The sequence below is a fragment of the Fundulus heteroclitus genome, chromosome 3 (assembly GCF_011125445.2).
Source record: "Fundulus heteroclitus isolate FHET01 chromosome 3, MU-UCD_Fhet_4.1, whole genome shotgun sequence".
In the NCBI taxonomy this organism is placed as follows: Eukaryota; Metazoa; Chordata; class Actinopteri; order Cyprinodontiformes; family Fundulidae; genus Fundulus; species Fundulus heteroclitus.
The window spans coordinates 10,461,763-10,482,416 of NC_046363.1; the positions used below are offsets into that span (position 1 = coordinate 10,461,763).

General features: G+C 37.9%; 1 protein-coding gene across 1 annotated transcript in view; it reads left to right on the top strand.

The window, feature by feature from the left end:
* Positions 1-20,654, top strand: part of LOC105933410 (myelin basic protein) — an 84,310-nt gene that overhangs the window by 15,443 nt on the left and 48,213 nt on the right. The window lies entirely within an intron of this gene.

A 20,654-nucleotide genomic window follows, 5' to 3' on the forward strand; every position in this document is an offset into this window, starting at 1 on the left:
CACATGCTGCATTGAAAGGAGAAGTACAGTGAACCACATTGTTTACTTGACTCCTCGCATCCACCTTTTTCATTAGTCTTTGCACTATAAAAAGAACCTTTATTTGAGGAAGTCTTACAGAGGTCTTATAGAGCTAATTGGCATACAATTGGTTTTGCTTCACAAATACAGTCAAGTTTAGACAATGGCTTGTGGGCCATTGCAACATATTAAACTTTTTTTATTATGGTTTTGTAGTCATCCTATTGTAAGAAATTATGTTAATACCGTAATCATTTTTTATTATTTGTATAATTCTATCAATAATTATCAAAATTGTAATTCAATCCACTCAAGATCAAAGAAGTGCACGTATCAAAAACAGTACACATACATGCATTTCATGTAACCCTAACCCTCACCCTAAGACCATTGCACAGGTTGGTTCCTTTCACAGAAAAAAAAATTTGTAAAATACGTTTTACAAAATGGAACTTTAAAGTCTCTATAGGTACAGTAGTTGACTTGTTGATCTGGAGGTTTACCAAGTTTACCAAATGTACCACGTAGCTCAGGTGCAAATCTAGTTAAACATTTCAAAACAATGTATATATCTGAAATTAACAAAATTGACAAAATTTAAGATTTTATGGTTCCAGAGTCATCTGAATGGAAATTACAATGTAGACAATCATTCAAAATCAGTTTACCCAAAGGAAGCATTTAAAAGGAGAATACAAGTGGGCTAAGGAGTGATCCCTGAGGTACACCACAGAACAGATGAACTAATGGAAATGTGTAATTGTTAAAAAAGACAACAATGGCTCAAAGATATGAATTTTATTAATTCAGTGCCCAGTTCCAAATACTGAGCTTTGGCAATAAATCATTCATCAAAAGACGGTTTGACCTTATGTTAAAGCTTTGGGAAGACAATAGATTAATAACTTCTATGTAAAGTTACTTTTAACTGTGCTCATTGAAGAATTAGAAGATACCTTTTTGTGATTTTTACTATAGCGATTTCTTCAACATGTGGGATAAAAAAGCTAATTTCTTTATTTATTCTTGTATAATTGTGGTATTTGTAAACCAATCCAGTGTTTGGTTGCTGGCATTGGGAAAATGTTTTTGTGCAAGAAGGTAATATCCCCTTTTGCCTTCAAAGATTTTAGTCCGTAAGATGGAAATCAGAGCTTCAGGTATTGCCTCCAAAAAAGGAAGATTGTCTTTTTTATGAGTTAATAAGACGATAGCTGAACCAAATTTACGGCTGGTAGCTCTGAGAAGATTGTCATTGTCTTCTATCTGTTCTATGATCTGTCTGACAGACAACCCCACTGTCAGTCACATATGTAGTTTTCCTCAAAAATGGATTGGACATTTCCTCAGAAAAGAAAATCTGTCTGTGATGATTTGTCATCTTCGTGGGATAGATAATACCTGTAATATTCTAAAAGAACAGAACATAAGGTTGGAGTCATTCCCTTATGAGTCGTGAAGAGAAGCCATATGGTGGATTTTTTATTTTTTTTTTCAAAATGTCAGCATGCAGGTTTTTTTTTTTTTTTTTAAACTAATGAGTCCCATTTGTTTTCTGCATCACATCCATATAAAAACATTATGGGCTTATAAGGATGATGATTTGAAATAGCCTCGGGTAATGGACAGCTCAGAGAGATATAATTGCTCATATGTACTGCAGTCTCTGCTTTGAGAGGTAATGGATTCTTCCAGGTGCTGGCCTGTATATGTAGCCACCATATAATAAAAGCTTTTTCCATCTTGATTATTTATTATAAGCAGGGATAAGTGTGTCTACATGCAGCTGGCAAGCAACAGGAGCTTATATACCTTTAACCAGAAAAGGGTAATTAAAATTGACATTTTGTGGCACCATTTTATTCTATTCTGTTGCATTCTGTCTCTTTTTAAATTAAAGGCAATGTTTGCACAAATTTAAAGGCCATATAAGATTTTATGTTTCATGTAAGGTGTCCAATTGTAGCTCTATGTAACGCCCCGCCTCTCTCCTCTCTGTGTGTCTGCCTCTCCTTTTCTCACACTCTATTATGCAACAGCCATTTCTTGCAAGTCTTTGCAGGATCTCAGCTTCGATTGTGTAACAAGAAGGAAACAGCCTGTGAGGACTCACATTTAGCCACCCAGAGTCCCCTGATGTACTGCCACACTGAGCAAAAATTAGACTCCCCAGCTTTATGCTAAACTGAACTTGCAGCCACTGGAAATCATGATTGGCAACGTGTGTTAAATAAGCTGGACTTTTTAGACTAATTTCCGTCTACGCATGTTTGCTTTTAAGTGATTCCTTTCAACAAGAACAGCTTATATAATTCAATTACCTAGATTTTATAAAATTGCTGCATGTTTTTCTAGAGAAGCATGAAAACTCAAGAGGGGCTCTATTACAATAGGCCTTCATGAAGATAAATATGTCGAAGGACAGAAATAACATTTAAATGATGTTTAACTGACATTTAAAGGATCGATATTTATTCGAAATCCAAAAATGTAAATGTAAAAATTTATAACTTTATAACCAGCAAATATCTACTTGTTACTGATAAACTAAAACAAATCAGACATACAAAAATGTACATTAAAAAATAACAGGCAAAGCAAACAGCAATAGTTAGAACCTAGACATTAATTTTTAGTAAAAGAGGCAATACTAGCAATCATTTCAAAAACTGATTTAATATCTAAGAATTCCCAGGAGCCTACAGTTTTATTTCGTAAGTCTTGACTAAAATGGTTTTATGGCTTAGTTCTGAATCTTAACTTGTAACTTTGCGCTATACTCCTTTCAACTTCCCTGAAACCTTTAGCAAACAGAATTCTTAAACCAACCTTTCTTAGTTGTGTTTAATTCTTCGCTTGTCCAGACTAGAACATTTTATAGTCTTGATTTAATGCATCAGGATGGTTTACTTCTGGTTTCTGGACAGCTGGGAATTGGGTAAGCAACCAGAACCCAGATATCAAGGAAAATGTGCGGATCAACTCACATGCACAGAAAGGAGGAAATGAAGGTTAGGCTATCTTGGCTTACCTGACTCCGCCAGATGGATTTGCTCCGCATATCCATCTGGAAACCTTCCGTTGAAGTAATTTTGGGAAGGGGCGAAAATACTGGTTAGCTGATTGGCCTATGTTGGTGATAGACGGGCCAAATAAACCAATCAGATCAACGAAGCATATGACGTACTCGTCAACATGCTTCGTCGTTGCTCTGTCACGAGCGACGACCAAAACACAACCACAAGCCAAGCTACTCTTGCTGCTGCAGGTAAAGGCTTGTTAGCTCAGCAAAGAAATACTCTGTAATTCCGATAAAACTTGCTCAATAGCCACGCTAACGCTAGTTTCATTGGCTGAAGCCGCCATGTTCTTTAGACTGAACTGTCGCGCTTCTCGTTGCGTCACACCTCAACCCGCCTCAAAGCCAACGCTGATTGGACGTTCGTTTGGTGAACGGCTCCAAATTTTCTTTAACGGAGAGTAGCCAGACTGATCTGCAAGTGAAACCTTGAAAGCTCGCGAGATCAGGATGGTCTCACGAGGCTATATCTTGGCATCTTTAAACATGTTTCCTCTTGGGATCAGAAGGACTGTTCTGAGATCAACAAATATACAAAAATACAGTAATACATCACTTTAGTCACAATACCTACAGTAAATCAGTACACACATGGACCGTATAATATTTTAATTAAATCAAAACAAGCATTAAAACTAACCAGTATTTAAATGTGTGGTTAATTATGCATTATCTTTAAGGGGGCTATCAATTCAAATTATATTTTTCAGAGGTTTTGGGGGTATACTATGATTTGTTGTGCACCGATGAGGCCATGTGAATGTCAAAAAAGAATACTAAAAGACCTGCTCAAGGACGGTCAGCTTTGTTGCATTGCTTAAATAACGGTCAGATCATAAAACAGGTTATCTTTCTACATAATTCATATTCTCCAATCAGAAAGCCAAGAAAACAGCCTCCCCATTCCCTTCTCCCTAGCGGATGCATTGGCCGTGACCCGTGCTAGCCTGTCTGACTTGAGTGGAGGAAGGCAGAGCAGCGAGCAGACGGCAGCCCCAGATCAGCCTCCCTGTGTCGTTAAGATTAGGAGGCAGTCACCACAGAAGCCACAGAGCACAAATATCCCTTATTAAACCTCAAACTAATTTCACAGCACTTACTAAAAAGGCAAGCTGATATGTCCGAGGGTGGTCTAAATCGCATGAAGGTTCCACTCACGCATGAAGGACGAGAGAATCTCAGAAGAGTGTCTTAAGTTCATTTATGGGGACTTTACTAAAGAGTCTCCTGTCGCCCGCTGGTAGGGCGAGCTCTCTGCCGCAGTCACCACGGTGAAGAGCTGACATTTGACTGGTTTTCCAAATGTGGCTGTAGCCAATCAGAGTGAAGTCAACTTGCTACCACAATCAACCCTTTTACTGAAGAGGGACATTTGTCCTGGCAAAACAACAAGCTGATGTTATTTTTTTTAATGAAATTCTTTGGAGAATTTACATATGTAGCAATATCAGCTACTCGAAATGGTTTATATAAAGTGATGCCATGTCACCTTTAAGCTTTCTTACTTTTAAATTAAAAAAAATTCTGATTACTACCTTAATAAAACTCTTACCTCTGTTGTACAAGGAGTATTGTTCACATGTCGTGCTTTCAGGCATTTAGATAAAAGGTCTAACAATAACAGCCTAGCAAGGTGTAGTGTCTGATAACACGTTAAGTCTTGAAGCTCAGGTTAAGCTTGGAAAGCATTTTTTGGCGAAATGAGAGTGACCTAAAATAACAAGGTGTGAATGTCTGAATGTACCTTAAGGCATCTGAAGCTGCCAAACAGGGAAATATGTGCCTGTACAAAATAAGATTGTGCTTAAAAATGGTTTAACCTATAGGTTAGTGATTTGAATTGAAAAAGCTTTCTGGATGGATGCTTGCTTTGACTGAATCTACAGTCCTGCAGGACCATTTGAAGTAATCTGCAGAAAGACATTGGTCAAGGCTAAAGTTCATATCCAACATGTGTGTTCTTTCTTACAGGAATCATCATTAGACTTGGCTTTTCCTTTTTGTCCACAGTGTCACAGTGATAACCATATGTCAATAATGTGGAAGAGATGGTTGCTTAGTTTGTATGTGTGCACATGTGTTTTTTGTGACAAGATGAAATTTACTCTTGAAAAGATTTAAACCTGTTCACCGTGAACAAAAAGCTGAAATATAAATTTAAAGATAAGCAGGAAACAAACATACCAGAGACAGATTTGCTAACCCAAAAACAGAAAAGTTTTTGTTGAAAGGACAGCATCATTAGTATTTGTCAAAAACAGATAAATAGACATTTGTAAAATTACAGGTTTCAAAATAATGTAGCGACAATGGCAAAGGACCAATTTCCCATTAGTTTTAGTTTGATCATGAGGTGTACAGCAAAGATTTGTTACCTGATCTAAGAAAAATCTGATATAAGATGGAACCACGATCTAATAAAATCAGGAAAGTCACAACTTCAGCTCTCATTTGCAAGTAAGTCATTAAAGAGAATTTTGATAAATTGACATCTCTTTAAACTGAGAAAGACAAGAAAACATGTCATTCAAGCTTGAAGTATTCTTGTGGTCATAAATCAGGAAATAGCTACAAGAACATGACTTTTTGCCTAAATTTGGCTCATATCAACAATCGGAGCAATAACATTTCCAACTGTAACTAAAACGAAAATTGATGAGGACCAATGTTTATTTTGTCACCAAGTTCAGGTGAGGACAAAAGCAAACTGTGACAATATCAAAACCCAGACTGCATGCTAATCAGTAGTTTAGGAGGCATGTTAGGAAAACCATTCTCTATCTCACTATGGTAAATGGTTTGTATACATCTATACACTTTATCAAGTCCGACAACCCCAAAGCGCTTTACACTACAGTCAGTCGTTCACCCATTCACACCCTGACGGTGGTGAGCTATGTTAGTAGCCACAGCTGCCTTGTGGCAGGCTGACAGAGGTTAGGCTGCCATATATCAGTGTCACCGGGCCCTCTGACCACTGCCAGCAGGTAATGCAGTTGAAGTGTCTTGCCCAAGGACACAACAGTAAGATTGGTGAACCAGGACCTGCCAATTGCAGGACAAACTCCCCACCCCTGCACCACTATCACAAACATACTGAAGCGTTAACTAGAACCACGCCCTTTGGTCAGGTGTGGCTGCTTTTTCAGCAACAAATACCCCAGGATGGATGCCATGAAACGGAGGCTAAATATAGCAAATATGGTAACGCATCTGCAATGCTGTGAGCCTGCTTAGCCTTTAAGAGTCTTTTGGACATTTGCAATATAAACCCTTTGAAAAATCATACGATTTGACTACTCAGGAAACAGAAAATAAGTAGTCTTTGGGTCAATTCTTTACCATTATGTAAAAACTAGAGCAGGCCCTGTAAATATTCCAACAAAAAGTTCAGTTGAACCCTACCAGCAGCTGCAAGCTTGTAGCCATATCTTAACCAATGTCCTCTTACTGGTTATATCAGCTCTTGGGATTTATGATTTACATGAAATGATTGTGTTGATCATCCCTTTTGGGATTTTCAGAAGATGTGTGATCAAATGTCCTCATGAATCTGTCAAAGCATTAGTATGCAGTCATGACATTGATCACTTTGATGTTAATTCTTTTTTATGTCTTCAGTAGGACAGGCCTGTGAAAGGGACTGAGAGTTATTATTCAAATGTCCCTTTTGTGAACTGGAACATCAAGTGAAGTCTATCTCTAAAATTGCTACACAATCAATGTCAGAACATCACAGTGTTTTACATATCAGTTCATATTGATGGATCAAGTGTGCATCAATTCTGTGAAACATTGTTTCTGTAGAAAATACCCCTGTAAACAAATTGTTTCCTTATTTTATAATCAATACGATATTGAAACAGAAATGCACTAACCAGGATTGCATGGCAAATATTTTTATTTTATTTAACTAAATCAAGGTTTTCATATTTTTTTTTAATCTAAGGTGACACTTTTGGCAGTTTCTATGAGTATGAAACATTTTTGTAGTGTAGGCCGAAATGAGCTAATTCATACAGTAATTCTTCTTTGACCATAGATATGATGGAGACATTTCAGATGACTTAAGTCCTTTTCACACACCCCACATTCCCGGGTGGAACGAGAATTGGCACCTTTTTCACATGCAAATTAGTCCCAGTAAATTACCAGGTCAGCTCTTTTCACACTTAACCTGGGAACGGTGGATTGGGTGTACCTAATATCAACTGCATTTGATCAAGCCAACTTCTAAAGAAGAATTTCAGCTGCAAATCTCATCTGCCAAACAGCTGATTAGCCTCAACAAACAATGGTTTTGGGACCGGTGGTTCTTACAGTGGTTGATAGCTTTATGAAAACTACAGAATACAACTTCAGCATATTCTCAATCAGAGAAGCGACTTGCAGAAAAGCTAAATGAAGATTACGAACGGTTTACGTAATCACGCAAATGCATGTCTTACCCAGGAATGTAACAGCTTTATTCACTCCAGAGCAGTCTCAGTGAATTGCTGGGTATGTTACTACGTCTTGAAATTTAAGATGTAGGTAAGGTTGGGTAAGGTTGTATGTGTGAAAGGAGCTTTAGACTCATCACGTTTATATATCTGCTTATAAACACCCTCTGGAAGGATGGAGATTCCCTTATACAGAGGATATTATAGCAACTGGCTGTGAGAACCGCTGCCAGTCAGAAGTCAATGCATGTTAAGCTACACCTGATTGAAGTTGTTAATCCATCGGCACACAGAGACTGGACCCCCACTGATAGTCCTCTGTTGTGTGCTATTGTAGATCGGCGAATACTCTTTAAGCATGGAGGTATGTAGGGGTCTGTCTTTACATGGATCAGACTGAAGGTTTTTTGCTCTGTCCAGAACTCTGCATTCTGCTGTGCAACAGCTAAAAGGTACCACATGAAGTGACACCACAGCTAAACACCTGGATAGTCTGGGCATTAGGATTTCATGATAGTTTCTCAAACAACTATATTGTGGTTGGGAAAGAAAAAAATCCCACATTAACAAATGTAGTGTGGTCTAGTCACAAACATATGTATGTCTATAAACAGGACATACATATTTTTGCAGGTTTTATCTTTTTGTACCCAAAATAGTCAGTAGCCATCTGCAAAAAAATGCTTTGGACCAACCTTACATCAATTTGCAATCGCGTCTACGTCAAAATTACTCAGCTGAAATGAACACATAGCTAGTAAAAAGGAGAAGACAAACTAAAGTTCATTCAAACAGCCTCACACACCAACTCAGACTGCGCCACTTCACAGTCTAGCTTCATTTCATACCCACCCGTTGCCATTTGCAACCGTCCTGAAAATAACACAGCCCTGTTACAAAGTCCCCTTCTGTCAGTGTTATGGCTGGCAAATTGCACTCGCTTTATGTAAACAAGTACATGCTAAAGTAACTGACTTAACCAAAGCTTTTGCTAATATCCACTCTCCAGAAGGTAATGCTAATCTAAAAGAAAAAATGGGATTTTTTTGTGCCTTTGCAACCCTTAGTATAGATGGCTATTTCAAAAATGGAGATATTGACCACATTTATCAACCTATGAATATGCCTACTTTTCATGTACTGTGATTTCTTGCACGATTCGAGTTCTTCTAAAACATGATAAAAACTAAATTAAGCCCTCAATCACAATTCATTGTAATAAAACCAAACCACATTGTTGGTAATCATCTAAGAAATATTAATATAACTTGGTTAGGAGGGGCTTCGACTGCAGAAAAAATGCACAATATTCACTATGTTATGGGGCCCCTAAAGGGACATTGAAGGGAAATTAAAAAAATACTTTCTGATGCGTAAGAGAATGTGACTAGTGACTACCAGAACATTTTCTTTATTTATTTCCCTTCAATGTCCCTTTAGAGGGCTCCGTACTATTTGCCACAAAAACAAAAACAAAACAAAACAGAAAAACATGAGGCCCCTTGTGCTCACTCACAGGCTATTTTATTAAGTACAATCTTAAGGTGTAATCTCTTGCTAGCATAAATAGCGGCTTAACCAATCACATTGCAGCAACTCCATGCGTTTAATCATTTAGACTTTGTACAGAAGACTTGCTGAAGTTTTAACTAAGCACTTGAATGGGGAGGTTAAGGGTGTGAACTTAAACTACCGGGCCAGTGGACACAGTGCTGAAATCCTACCTGTTGCTGAGCAACCTGCCAGCGTGCTGTGGAACCCCTTTGTCTTGCAGGACGCATTCTCCAATGCCTTTCCAAAATTAGAAATAAAATGTGCTGAAATCTGCATTGAATGAGCTGCTTTTGGCCCTCATTATTATTTAACAGCTTTAATAATGGCACAAATATGCAATATATACAGAGTTTCTGCACTCAGTATTTCCATAATAGTTGTCCTCAAATTTGTAAGTTATAGTGCACTTGCAAAAAGTACAATGTGAAAGAAAGCTGCACCAAACGAAAATAAGTAAAGTCCGCTTTTGGTCCAGACCAAACAAGTAGGACAAAGGACTTTCCGGGTTTGAATACACCCTGAGCGATTTTGCTGGTACCAGAGAGGCTGGTCCGGGTGTTCCTGCAGCAGCTGATCTACTCGGATTTACAAAACCAACTCAGATTTACAAAACCGACTCGGATTTACAGAGCATGAACCAAAAAAGCCAACAGCTGAAATAACTGTTCTTTACAATTGTAGTATGCAGAAAACCATCTCTAAAACCTGAACGTAACTGTGCTACTGAAACAAAAGACCACTCCAGTGATCTATAAACAGCAAGCTAAGGCAGTAATTCATACATACTCACCAGAATTAGCCAACAACAGATGAAAAAAACAGTTTCTAAGTCCAGTGAGTCTCATTTTCAGATGCAACCTTGATATGTTAGGGTGAGAATATAGTATAAGAAACATTAAAGCAAGGCTCCATTGTGCATTTGTGAACATGTTAGGCTCCTGGTGGTGGTGTTATAGTGTGGGGGAAATTCTCTTGCCAAACTTTGTTCTACTTCATACAAATGAGGGATTGTTTAAAAACCCCAGGCTGCATGAGTATTGTTGATGACCATATCTGCTCCATGTCCTCACAAAGACTAAGAAAGTAAAGCACATCAGCCCAGTTCTAAAGTCCTACACTGGCTCCCTGTATCTCAGAGAATAGACTTGAACCCAGAACCAGAACCAAACATGGAGAAGCAGCATTTAGTTCCTATCCTCCACTTATCTGGAACAAACTTTCAGAAAACTGTAAAAGTCAACATTTAAAAACTCATTTGTTTAGGACTGTCTTCGACTGTTCTAGTAAAACTACTAAATGAGACATCATTAGTTTAGGTTTGTAGTCCAAGTGTTTTTAAAATCAATATTTGCTCTTAGTTTCCATTTTCCCATGTTTTATTTTGTTTCATTTTTCTACGTTTTATTCCAACTTGCTTTTATTCTGTTGTTATTTTTCCTATGTTTTAATCATGTAAAGCACTTTATGTTGTCCTTGTACTGAAATGTGCTATAGAAGTAAATTTGCCTTGGCTTGCCTTACCATTTACTATGGGCACATTGTACCCATCTTCTGATGGCGACTTCCAGCAGGTTAATGCACCAAGTCACAAACCAAACAAAATCTTTGAGGAATATTTTTGCTTCTCTGCAACTGACCGACACAAGTGGATGAAAAGGAAAGTGTCTCTGCAGCTGAGGAGCACGACCTTGCTGTCGCAGTGCAGTGCTGCAGACAGCTTGCCTTCACAGGAGCTGGATTGGCACTCTTGTGGTGATGGTTAAAAATGTAACTGTTACTGATGGGAATTAATTGTTCAAGATGGATAAAGAAATAAGAAAGAAGTTGATGAAGGAATAATAATTTTTTTTTTAGTAAATTCCCAACTCATGGACAATGTTTACAAAATAGAATACTCACTGAAACCTATGTGAGATTTAAAAACTGTCAGAAAAAAGCAAAAAAAAAAAAAAACATTTTACTTTATTTTTACATTAGACTCTATTTTTGTTCTTGACCTTCGAAAATGTCATTGGACTGAGGAAATGTGAAGAGAGGGATTTGTGACGAATAAAAAAGAAAGTCCAACTAGTTGGCGTTAGGGCTGAAACTGAAGCTGTCATATTAGTTATGAAGCTGTCATGTTAGTGTTATCTCCATTAATTCCTGCTCTTACGGATGCTTCTTGTTGTAATAGGTATAAGTAATGCTTTATACAGCGCCATAGTTGCAGGTTCCTACTTTAGATCAACTTCACCAACGTACCCCTGATTCATATTTAAGGTCAATGGAAAATTGATACATTGTGTTGATTTTTACTCTGGCTATAAGCAGTGACCGGGAAACGCTGTTACCAGAGCTCTAACAAGTAACAAGAGCTGTGACGGAGCTCATAATTGAGATTACTTGCATGTCAAATCAACTTCCGCCAGCAAAATTTATTGAAATTCAATTTGTGAATGTGAAAATTTGATTGCACATAACGAGCACAGCACTGAAGATGCTGACGAACGTGGAGGAGAAGGGCTGAATTGACCAAGTTATTTGTAAAATTTTTCCTATTCTGCCATGCTTTCCTCTCATTTATCTGTTTCATCTTCCCCTTTCAGAATCTCTCTGAAATGAGTTAGGCAATTGTCATTTCCATTATTTCTCTAGTAGGGATAACCACCTCCTCAGGATTGCCCATTTCTTGCAAAATCTTAGACTTAGACAATTTTATCTGTCATTTTGAATGCACAGAGTGCGTACAGAACGAAATTTCGTTGCATACAGCTTGTAGATTGCAGTAAAAATTAAATGACAGTATAAGGTGCAGCAGTGATTCAAAAGTAACAATTTAAATGTAGACAATGCAGGAGAAGTCAGTGTACAGGTGAGTATTTTTAAAGATACATTTTTAAAAACCATTTGTATGTATCTCAGCATGCTGCTGTGTTCTGTGGCTGCTTTGTTTCAGGATTCACCCTGGTGTTCCTCTCGCCCACTAGTGGTGAGATGTCTGAAGCTGATTCGTAAGCTGAATTTTAGTTTGTGAGTCAAAGCGTAAAATCGACTGAGTCGTACTTAAAGCTCACTAGTTGGGACATTTGTAAGTCAAGTTGGTAGCAGAAGAAGAGTGAAGAGAAGCATCACTTTTCATACATCTAAACAAGCTTAACAAAATTAACTTATTTGCACACTAACAAAATCCAATTAGTGCCGGTTTAAAAAAAAAAAAAATACCATTGCCGGATTACCATATTCCCACCCCAACCAAAGTACATAACCTATGTGATGATAGTCTCTGTTTATGGGAAACTCAGCATCAGTTACATTACTTTAACTCAGTTTCAGCTGAGACATACTAATCACCGCTATACCTCTCTATAGCTGGAGGTTCCTAGCTATATCCCTTAACAAATGTTGACTTTGACCTTTCTATGACTGTATGGTGTAAGAGATTGTACTTCATTATCAAGGGTAATTACTGCCCGATGGAAAGTTAAAATGGCACTAAGACGAAACGCATTGTCAAAGACTGCTTACTTTTGCTGCTCACACTTACTCCTTGCCTCATAAATCTCAATTAGTATAGCAGTATGGAAAGGGGTACCTGGAGGAATTGTGCAACAGAATTATGTCTTTCATCTAAAATTCACACTTTGGTATGAAAAATGAGATTTTGACCAGCTCTTATCATTGCTATAATGCTTTGGATCGTTTTTATTAGCCATGACCCTTCATAAGCAAAAGAGGGTATTTGAACAAACCTTCTTTACTTATCCACCACTCTTAGGCACACTGCACATGACAATGTTCCATTGAAAACAGGATTGCTATTCCACTTCTGTTAACACATCTACATGGCAACGCTTTAATTATGATCTCTGTGCAAACAACACTAGTAGAATTGTTAAACACCGTCATTTCCCTACCACACTACTAGTAGGTGGTATGTTCTTTGAGACTCAACAGCATGTGCACGTGTACAAAACAGTCCCTTAAAGCCTTAGTTGGTAATCCTGTTCAGAAAGACTTTTTGTTATACTGAGTAAAATTGTCCTTCCATCTTGAAAGTAGTTAACACATTATGCATTCACAAAAAGGAGGATAAAAAATCCTTCTGAGTGGGAGCTGCAGGCCTGTAAAAACTATAACCAATCTTTGGTGTTCGGTTCAAAGGGCATCGCTTTGTCAGAGTTTTGTTCCTGCTCTCACCCATAGACATTATATACTCACCCCCCTCTGTCCCTCAAGTTCCAGGGGTGTCACCATATCTATTTGTCGTCTGACATGCCAATCATTCTGACGCGCTTACGTAACACCAGTGTCTGTGCTTTTTCCTTCTGACATTCCGCTTGCTGGCTGCACATGCGCAGTTCTTGGGTTTATGTATCCGGTTAGCTTAGGGGCTAGGTTAGCGGTTAGCTTAGCGGTTAGCCATTCATTGTAGCTCCGTTGGTCTCACCATAGACTTTGAACATGGCTTGGAGTTGCTTGAAGCGAACTTCATTCATGTTTATGAGAAGAAGAGGAAGGACTCAGTAGAAAGAAATAAGACCAGAGTGGATTTGAGAGATTTTTTTTTTTTTTATGCGATCCGTCTGAAGAACGGAAGTGCAGTTGAGACATCTTGTGCATGTGCAGTTATTAAAAAGAGGGACTTGGGGAAACTTCCAGAAAAATCGCAGACCAGGGCACCACCTCTAAGATATACTGCACATGTGTCAGGGCTTCCCCAAACAGGAAGATTAAATGTTTCCTGTGTGCACGACAATGGAGACCGGGATGTTTTCATAACCTTACATGCTGGAACCCGTTTTTGAATCGTACCGTTTTCAGAGAGAACACGCACTCTTGTGGTGTACTCAAACAGTACAAATGCAACAAAACTTGTTTCCCTGTAACATTCCCTGTAGCAAAAAAACATTGTCTTGTTCACAGTTCCTTAGTTGGAAACTACATTCTCAGCTTAGGCAGCTAAATGTTAATTTTAATGAGATATTTTCAGCTTTTTGTCACTTCGTAGTAGGGTTACTGATTGACATTTTTTTGTCCCTCATACAGATATGAGTTATTCAAGAATACGTATTTGCAGACTCTCAATCAGGCATTTGCAGTTTTGCCATACAGACCAATGTACTACATTCCAGAAATAAAATAAATTTCATGAAAATTACTCGTCAGAAGTTTTAAGCATTTAAAGTGAAAGAATCTCTCGCTTCTGGTAGCCAGTGTTTCTGTGATGGCGCACTGTCAGAGCGGGGCCTCAAGCTCAACCGACTGAAGCATATGTGGGAGGCAGCCAATGCTTATAATCCCCACATCCCCCCTCGCTTTTTTTTGCATTTCTGGTCTTATTCAAATTGACGTGGGAACACTCTTTGAGGATTTCCCATCTGCTTCTTCAGTTATCTGCTCGGCAGTCTGAGATCGACCAAACTGCGGGGCATGGAGCTTATCCCGTTTTTGATCACTGAAGATAAGTGCCACATAACATTTCCCATCTGAATTGCCATTATAACTGCAATGGGATATTTGAATACAAAAAGAAGTGTTTGGATGTAATATGTTGCAAGCTATAGCATTTCAGTTGCCATGCACTTGAACTCTGTTTGCCGATAGTATATTTGGTCACTTGTATGAACTCTCAAGGGACTTAGTTTTTATTCCTACACCTGTTACAGATATTATCCTAAGTCCTTATCTGGTTGGGACCTTGTGATGATGGCATATAGAAGAGTGAGAAAAATGTGGGCTGATTGCAGTCAGTGTTGTTTTGTGTCTAACTCCTGTCCTCGAGGACCATGGTCCAAAAACATTTAGACTTAGAAGTTTCTCTGCTCCAACACAACTAAATCAAATGATTAGGTCATTAGTAGGGTGTGACAAAGTTCTGAGAACATAATTTAGTCATTTGATTCGTGTATTTTTGACCAGGGACACATCTCAAAGTTTCAGGACACTGGACTTCGAGGACTGGAGTTTCATAACCCTGATTTACAGCTTGTTCAGCTGCTTACAGGCTATACCTTAGCAGCAAAAAATATATAGAACAAAACAAAAATAACTCAGAAAAAAATATAAATTGCTACATCACACATAGGTGTTTTTTTTCAGCTATTGAGTGTTTAGTCATTTAGAGTTTAGTTTAGGAGAAAAACAATTTGTTTTTAATTCCACAGAAAGTTTCTAACCATCAAATATGCTCTCTTTCCGGTTGATTGTTCCATCGTTTACCTGCTGTCACCTGTCTGATTTTATTGTCCTAGCCTTTGCAAGCTGCATAATCAGTGCTTGAAGCCCACAGTACATATACTGTGGGCTTCAAGCATGCAGTAAACTTAATAAACATATTTCAATAGCCACATTCTATTTAATTTAAATTGCCCCAAGTTGACAGTTACATCAAGCAGAGAGAAAAATTGTGTGCATGCATGTACTCACAATGATTGAGTCCATTTTCTTTCCACATGGCCTAACATTTGCAGGAAATTGGAATGTTTTACTGCACTCTTAAATTATTGATGTTTCGGCTTCGTTGGCTTTAATATATAAAGTTCTTTGTGATTCCAGTGAAATGTCAGAAGTCTGTTCCAACATGAGTGTGAATTGTCAATGGATCACCACAAATATGCATAAGCAAACATTTTCTCTCAAGTTAAAGCATGAGTTAAGTTATCTGGCCGCAGACGCTATTACCCATAAAATGATGAAAATGATCTATATCTTGGCTGAGCTTTATTTTATATATTCATCTTTTCTATTGTATTTCCTGAATGAGTTTTAGGTTGAGGTTACACAAATCTTTTCAGTTTATTTGTGTTAGAGACATTCACACACTTAAACTAGGGATGCACAATATATCAACATTAACATAGGTATTGGCCAATGTTAGTAATTTTGTTAATATATCAGTATCGGTCCGATAAGTAAAACTGGGCCGATTGTGGGGTTTTTAACTGAAGAAGAGATGCAATGTCAGCAGTGTGTTTGTTTTTCGTGGTGTTGAAAGAAAACATACGAAAAGCAGCATGTAATTCTACACTATAACTCATTAAAAAATTCAGTAAGCATATGTTTAAGTCGGTACAAAAAACAGGCTGACAGGTAAACAGCAAACTACAATCTGTTCTCTACTAAGAAATATTCAAATATTGATTTCAAATCTAATTATTTTATCAACCTTGGCTAATTGCTCTTAAACAACAAAAGTAAAACATGTTCAACCCATTAAACACAAGATATCAACAAAATTGTATTATCGCCATGAGGAAAAACACTACCCCCACCAGTTTGTTTTACCCTTTGCAATTACTTTAGTTAGACGCCATGTGTTTCCATCTACCCCTCTGTGACATTTTGGAAGCCTTTCTTTTATGTCTAATCTGTTTGAAGTCACCCCACAGCATCCTAGGGAGTTCTTACACCTGTAGCTTGTTTACTTTGGTCCGGATCAGATGACGAGTTTGTTAACTTGTAGCTTTTCCCACTGGCTGGGTTTCTTTTTCACAAAGAGAAGGCTGCGAGCAAACCAACACCTCTCAGTGTCAACCATGCTAGAACATTCTGTTTATTGCTTAGATGTGTGCTGGGTCGGAGTAACAAATCTAAATACAGGAAGCAGATGTGGTGTTCTGAGGTAGTAGAAAACACAGTGAATTTAATCATATCATCAGTGTTGTTCTGGGTACTATATGAAGTACAATTATCTGAGAAGTGTGCCAAAAGAGTCTGACAAGTGGTATTGATGGTTCCTTAAGAAAAAGTCATGCAGTCTTTATTTGTTTGTTCATGCAGCGCATATCTGCCAAGGGGAAGGCACTTAGCTCAAATTTGTAACGTTCATCTGGTAGCTTTGTCAGATCTAGGTCAGAACAACAAACTGCTATAGAGTTTGTTTGAACCATATGAGACCAGCTCCTCCAATGGGTCGGAGTATGGTTGCTTTGGTCAATACCTTAGTGTTATTACTATGTTCACATCTACACAAGAGAACCTAACTTAGGGTGAAACAAACCAGTTTATTTTAAATTAACTAAACACCGTAGGTGTGAAAATGTCCTAATGGGATCAATATCTGAGCTTTCCATTTCTCAATTCCCAGCCAGTTCTTACTGGTTTGTTGCAGTGTCCAGTTCTGATTAGTTTTTTGCTTTCTTAGATAACCTTACTTTTTCATCAGTCACCCTTTGTTACATGTTAAAATTCATTGTTGATTCTATGAAGGTGCGCAAATGGTCACCAAACCATGAAACAGTCCACCAGATGCTTCACAGCTGGAATAAGATTATTTTTCTGTTATTCTGTATTTGGATTATGCCATATCTTGTTCAAATAATTAAATTTAGACTCATCTGTCCAAAGAACATTAAACATTTGTTTACATTGTTTCTAGCAAACTTCATTTTGGCTTTTTCTTTCTTAGATAGGGCATTTTTTGCTTTTGTTGCACATTTCTTAAACTTAAACTTGGACTGTCTCTTTGTGATTGTAGAGGCAGGCATCATCACTATCAAGAATAACAAGTGCCTGTTGTAGGTCTCAATACGTCATTTTAAGGTGTTTGGTGCCATGTTTTAGCATTTTGCTGCCTTCTCTTTGACTGAACTTGCTTGGACAGCCAGATCGGAGCTGACTTAAAATTCCTTCTTATATCCACTACTAGTAAAAGCTTCCACAGTCTTTTTTTCTTTCATAGGAGGCCTCAGACAGTGCTTTCAGTCCCACCATGGTGTTTACTCCCACTTCAAGAGTCACACACTTAGGGGCAACCTTCCCTCAAAATGCCAAGTCTCCTCATGTCTACCAGACCTGAAACGTCAATGTTCAACGTTAACCATTTTAATCAGGAATAAATGTAGATGTGACTTTTTTTTTCATTAAGTTACAGAAAGTAATTTTTTTTTCTCTTTTGTTTAAATTGTTTATTTATATTACATGAACCGCCTTGCAGCAGGAAGGCCCTGGGTTCAAATCCAGGCCTAGGGTCTTTCTGCATGGAGTTTCCATGTTCTCCCTGTGCATGTGTGGCTTCTCTCCGGGTACTCCAGCTTCCCCCCACAGTCCAAAAACATGACTGTTAGGTTAATTTGCATCTCTAAATTGCTCCCTACACCCCCTCAAGGATAATCAATCAATCAAACAATTGTTTATTTGTATAACCCAATCCACAGCCAATAAAATCAAGCACACAGCAGAGTGCTTTACAATTAAAACCGATAAAAACATATAGATATGAATAAAACAAAGCATTGAACCATAGGAAAAGGCAATGAAGAATAGGATCTAAAATTATGCACAGGATCTCGGGGTGCTACTTGCTACTAAAATCCAGCTTGAATAAATGAGTTTTCATGTTTGATTTAAAAAGACTTAGATCAGTGTTGGCGCTTAGATCCAGAGGGAGGTGGTTCAAGAGTTTGGGTGCGTTCACTGAGAAAGCCCAATCACAACTGCATTTGGACCTCGTCCATGGTACCTCTAATAAAAACTTATTTGAAGACCTCAAAGACCTGCCAGGCACACAAAAGCTCAGTAATTCAGACAAATAAGGTCGGACTGGGTCATTAAGTGTTTGAAAACAATCAATAAAAGTCCAAAATCTATTCTAAAACAGACAGGAAGCCAATGTAAAGAGGAATAAACGGGTGATGTGATCACATTCAGTTGTGTCGAATAGAAGACGGGCAGCTTCATTTTGGGCAAGCTGAAAGCGATTAAGGGGTTGCCGGGGAGAGAGTGAAATTAAGAGCATTGCGATATTTAATTCTGGAGCTAATAAAGGCAGAGATGGCCTTCTTCAGGTCAGGACCATTTAGAAATGGCTTAATTTTAGCTAGGAGACAGAAATGATAGAAGCTGCATTTTATGATGGAGTCAATTTGCTAATGGAATTTGAAATCTTTGTAAAATATTACTGCTAAGATGTTAACAGAACTCTTTAACTTAAAAGTCAGAGAACCAACATTAATGGTAGCATTGTGTAGACAGTGGATGCATATTACCTGAACCTCTAAATATTGTCGAAATATCAATTTATCCATATCTGGGTATCATGCCCTTTATGCCACTTTTGTTTGTTTTTTTACACATATGACTGTTATATGTGTACTTAATCAGCTTGCCTTTAGATAAGTTCCTGTACCCCATGTTGGCTGAACTATGTCCTTACTATAGCTATTTCTTTCAAAACCATTTGGTTTTTCAAGATGGCAGAAGCACTGACATGTTCCCCTTTTTATCAGAATGGATTTATATAATCAAGGCAATCAATCATTGCTGGTAATTAAGCTCTGTTCTGTATGTCAAAGGAATGTTAACTATTTTTTTTCAACTCACCTGTAGTTCAAGAATGCCTGTAGTCAAACAGCAGAGAAGCACATAATGACTAGGACGGACTAAGTCTGTGCCACCTCACAGCAAAATAATAAGTTTCTGGAGCACCATATCAGATTCGGAGGACGACTTTAATGAAGTAGCTCCTAATCAAATGCAGCCTGCGCCCTGAAGAAGTGGAAACACCACGAGGCAAAACATGATCCTTGAATGAACCACAAGATCCTTGAGTGAACAAAGGCATATTGGAGCACAACATAAACCAGGTCACACAGGAGCCTGTTTCAGTTCAGATGAAAGCTGATGAAATTGCTCCTTTGTTTTGATTGCTGTAAAATGTTTTATAACTCTTGCTTTTCAGTTGCCCTATTTAACTCTTTCAGACTATGAACATGTCGAATGGCCGTGATCTTGTGTTTTCCAGATGAAAGGGCTTATTGATTTACAGCCTGAGTGCAGAATATTTTCCTTTTACGTTCGAGATAAAAAAAAAGAAGTAAACGCAGTGATCCATTGCTCACATCCGAGTCACAGATACCCCAATTAAACTGTTTGTGGCCAATCTGTGTTTTTTAAAGAGTTTGACCTGTCAATTTGGATTGATTTTAGACTGCTCACTGTCTTATTCAAAGGGCAAAAGACATTGTAAGTTGCAGTGTAAGACACACATCAACAACAACAACAAAATAACTCCCCTATTTTCTTCTACACGCTGATTGTAGCATCTGGTTGGCGGCCAAACGCTTTAAGGCGTGGTGCCAGCCATTTTATTTCAATGCGTTAATAATCGGAAGTGTCTTCTGATTGAATTATCCATCAATATAATCCAGCAAACTTTTGTGCCTCAGTAAAACGTAAGCTCAGTGGGTCCAAATGGTTCCATACGTTTCCCTAAAAAAATATATTTTATTTTTAAATAGCCTTTTCAACTTTTGTGCTTTCTCTCATGAGGAAAAAAAAAACACATCCCTTATTATTAACAGTCATTAATAATAGCTAAACTTGTGCTTTCATCCTTCAGTAATAACTTCTACAGAGAAGAGTGCTGATGTTAGCAACACCTACAAGACGTTTTGTTGTGGTGTTTTTACTTACTGGAGATTGATCAGATTTTTCTCTTTCCTGTTCAAAAATGTTCCCCCTTACTGCGCATGTAGCTGTTTAAGATGAGGTTGACCAAGTTAGAAAACATTCATTTTATATAAACAATAACTCTGTGTTATCAGTGCTGATTCCACAAACCCATATTTCCTCATTGT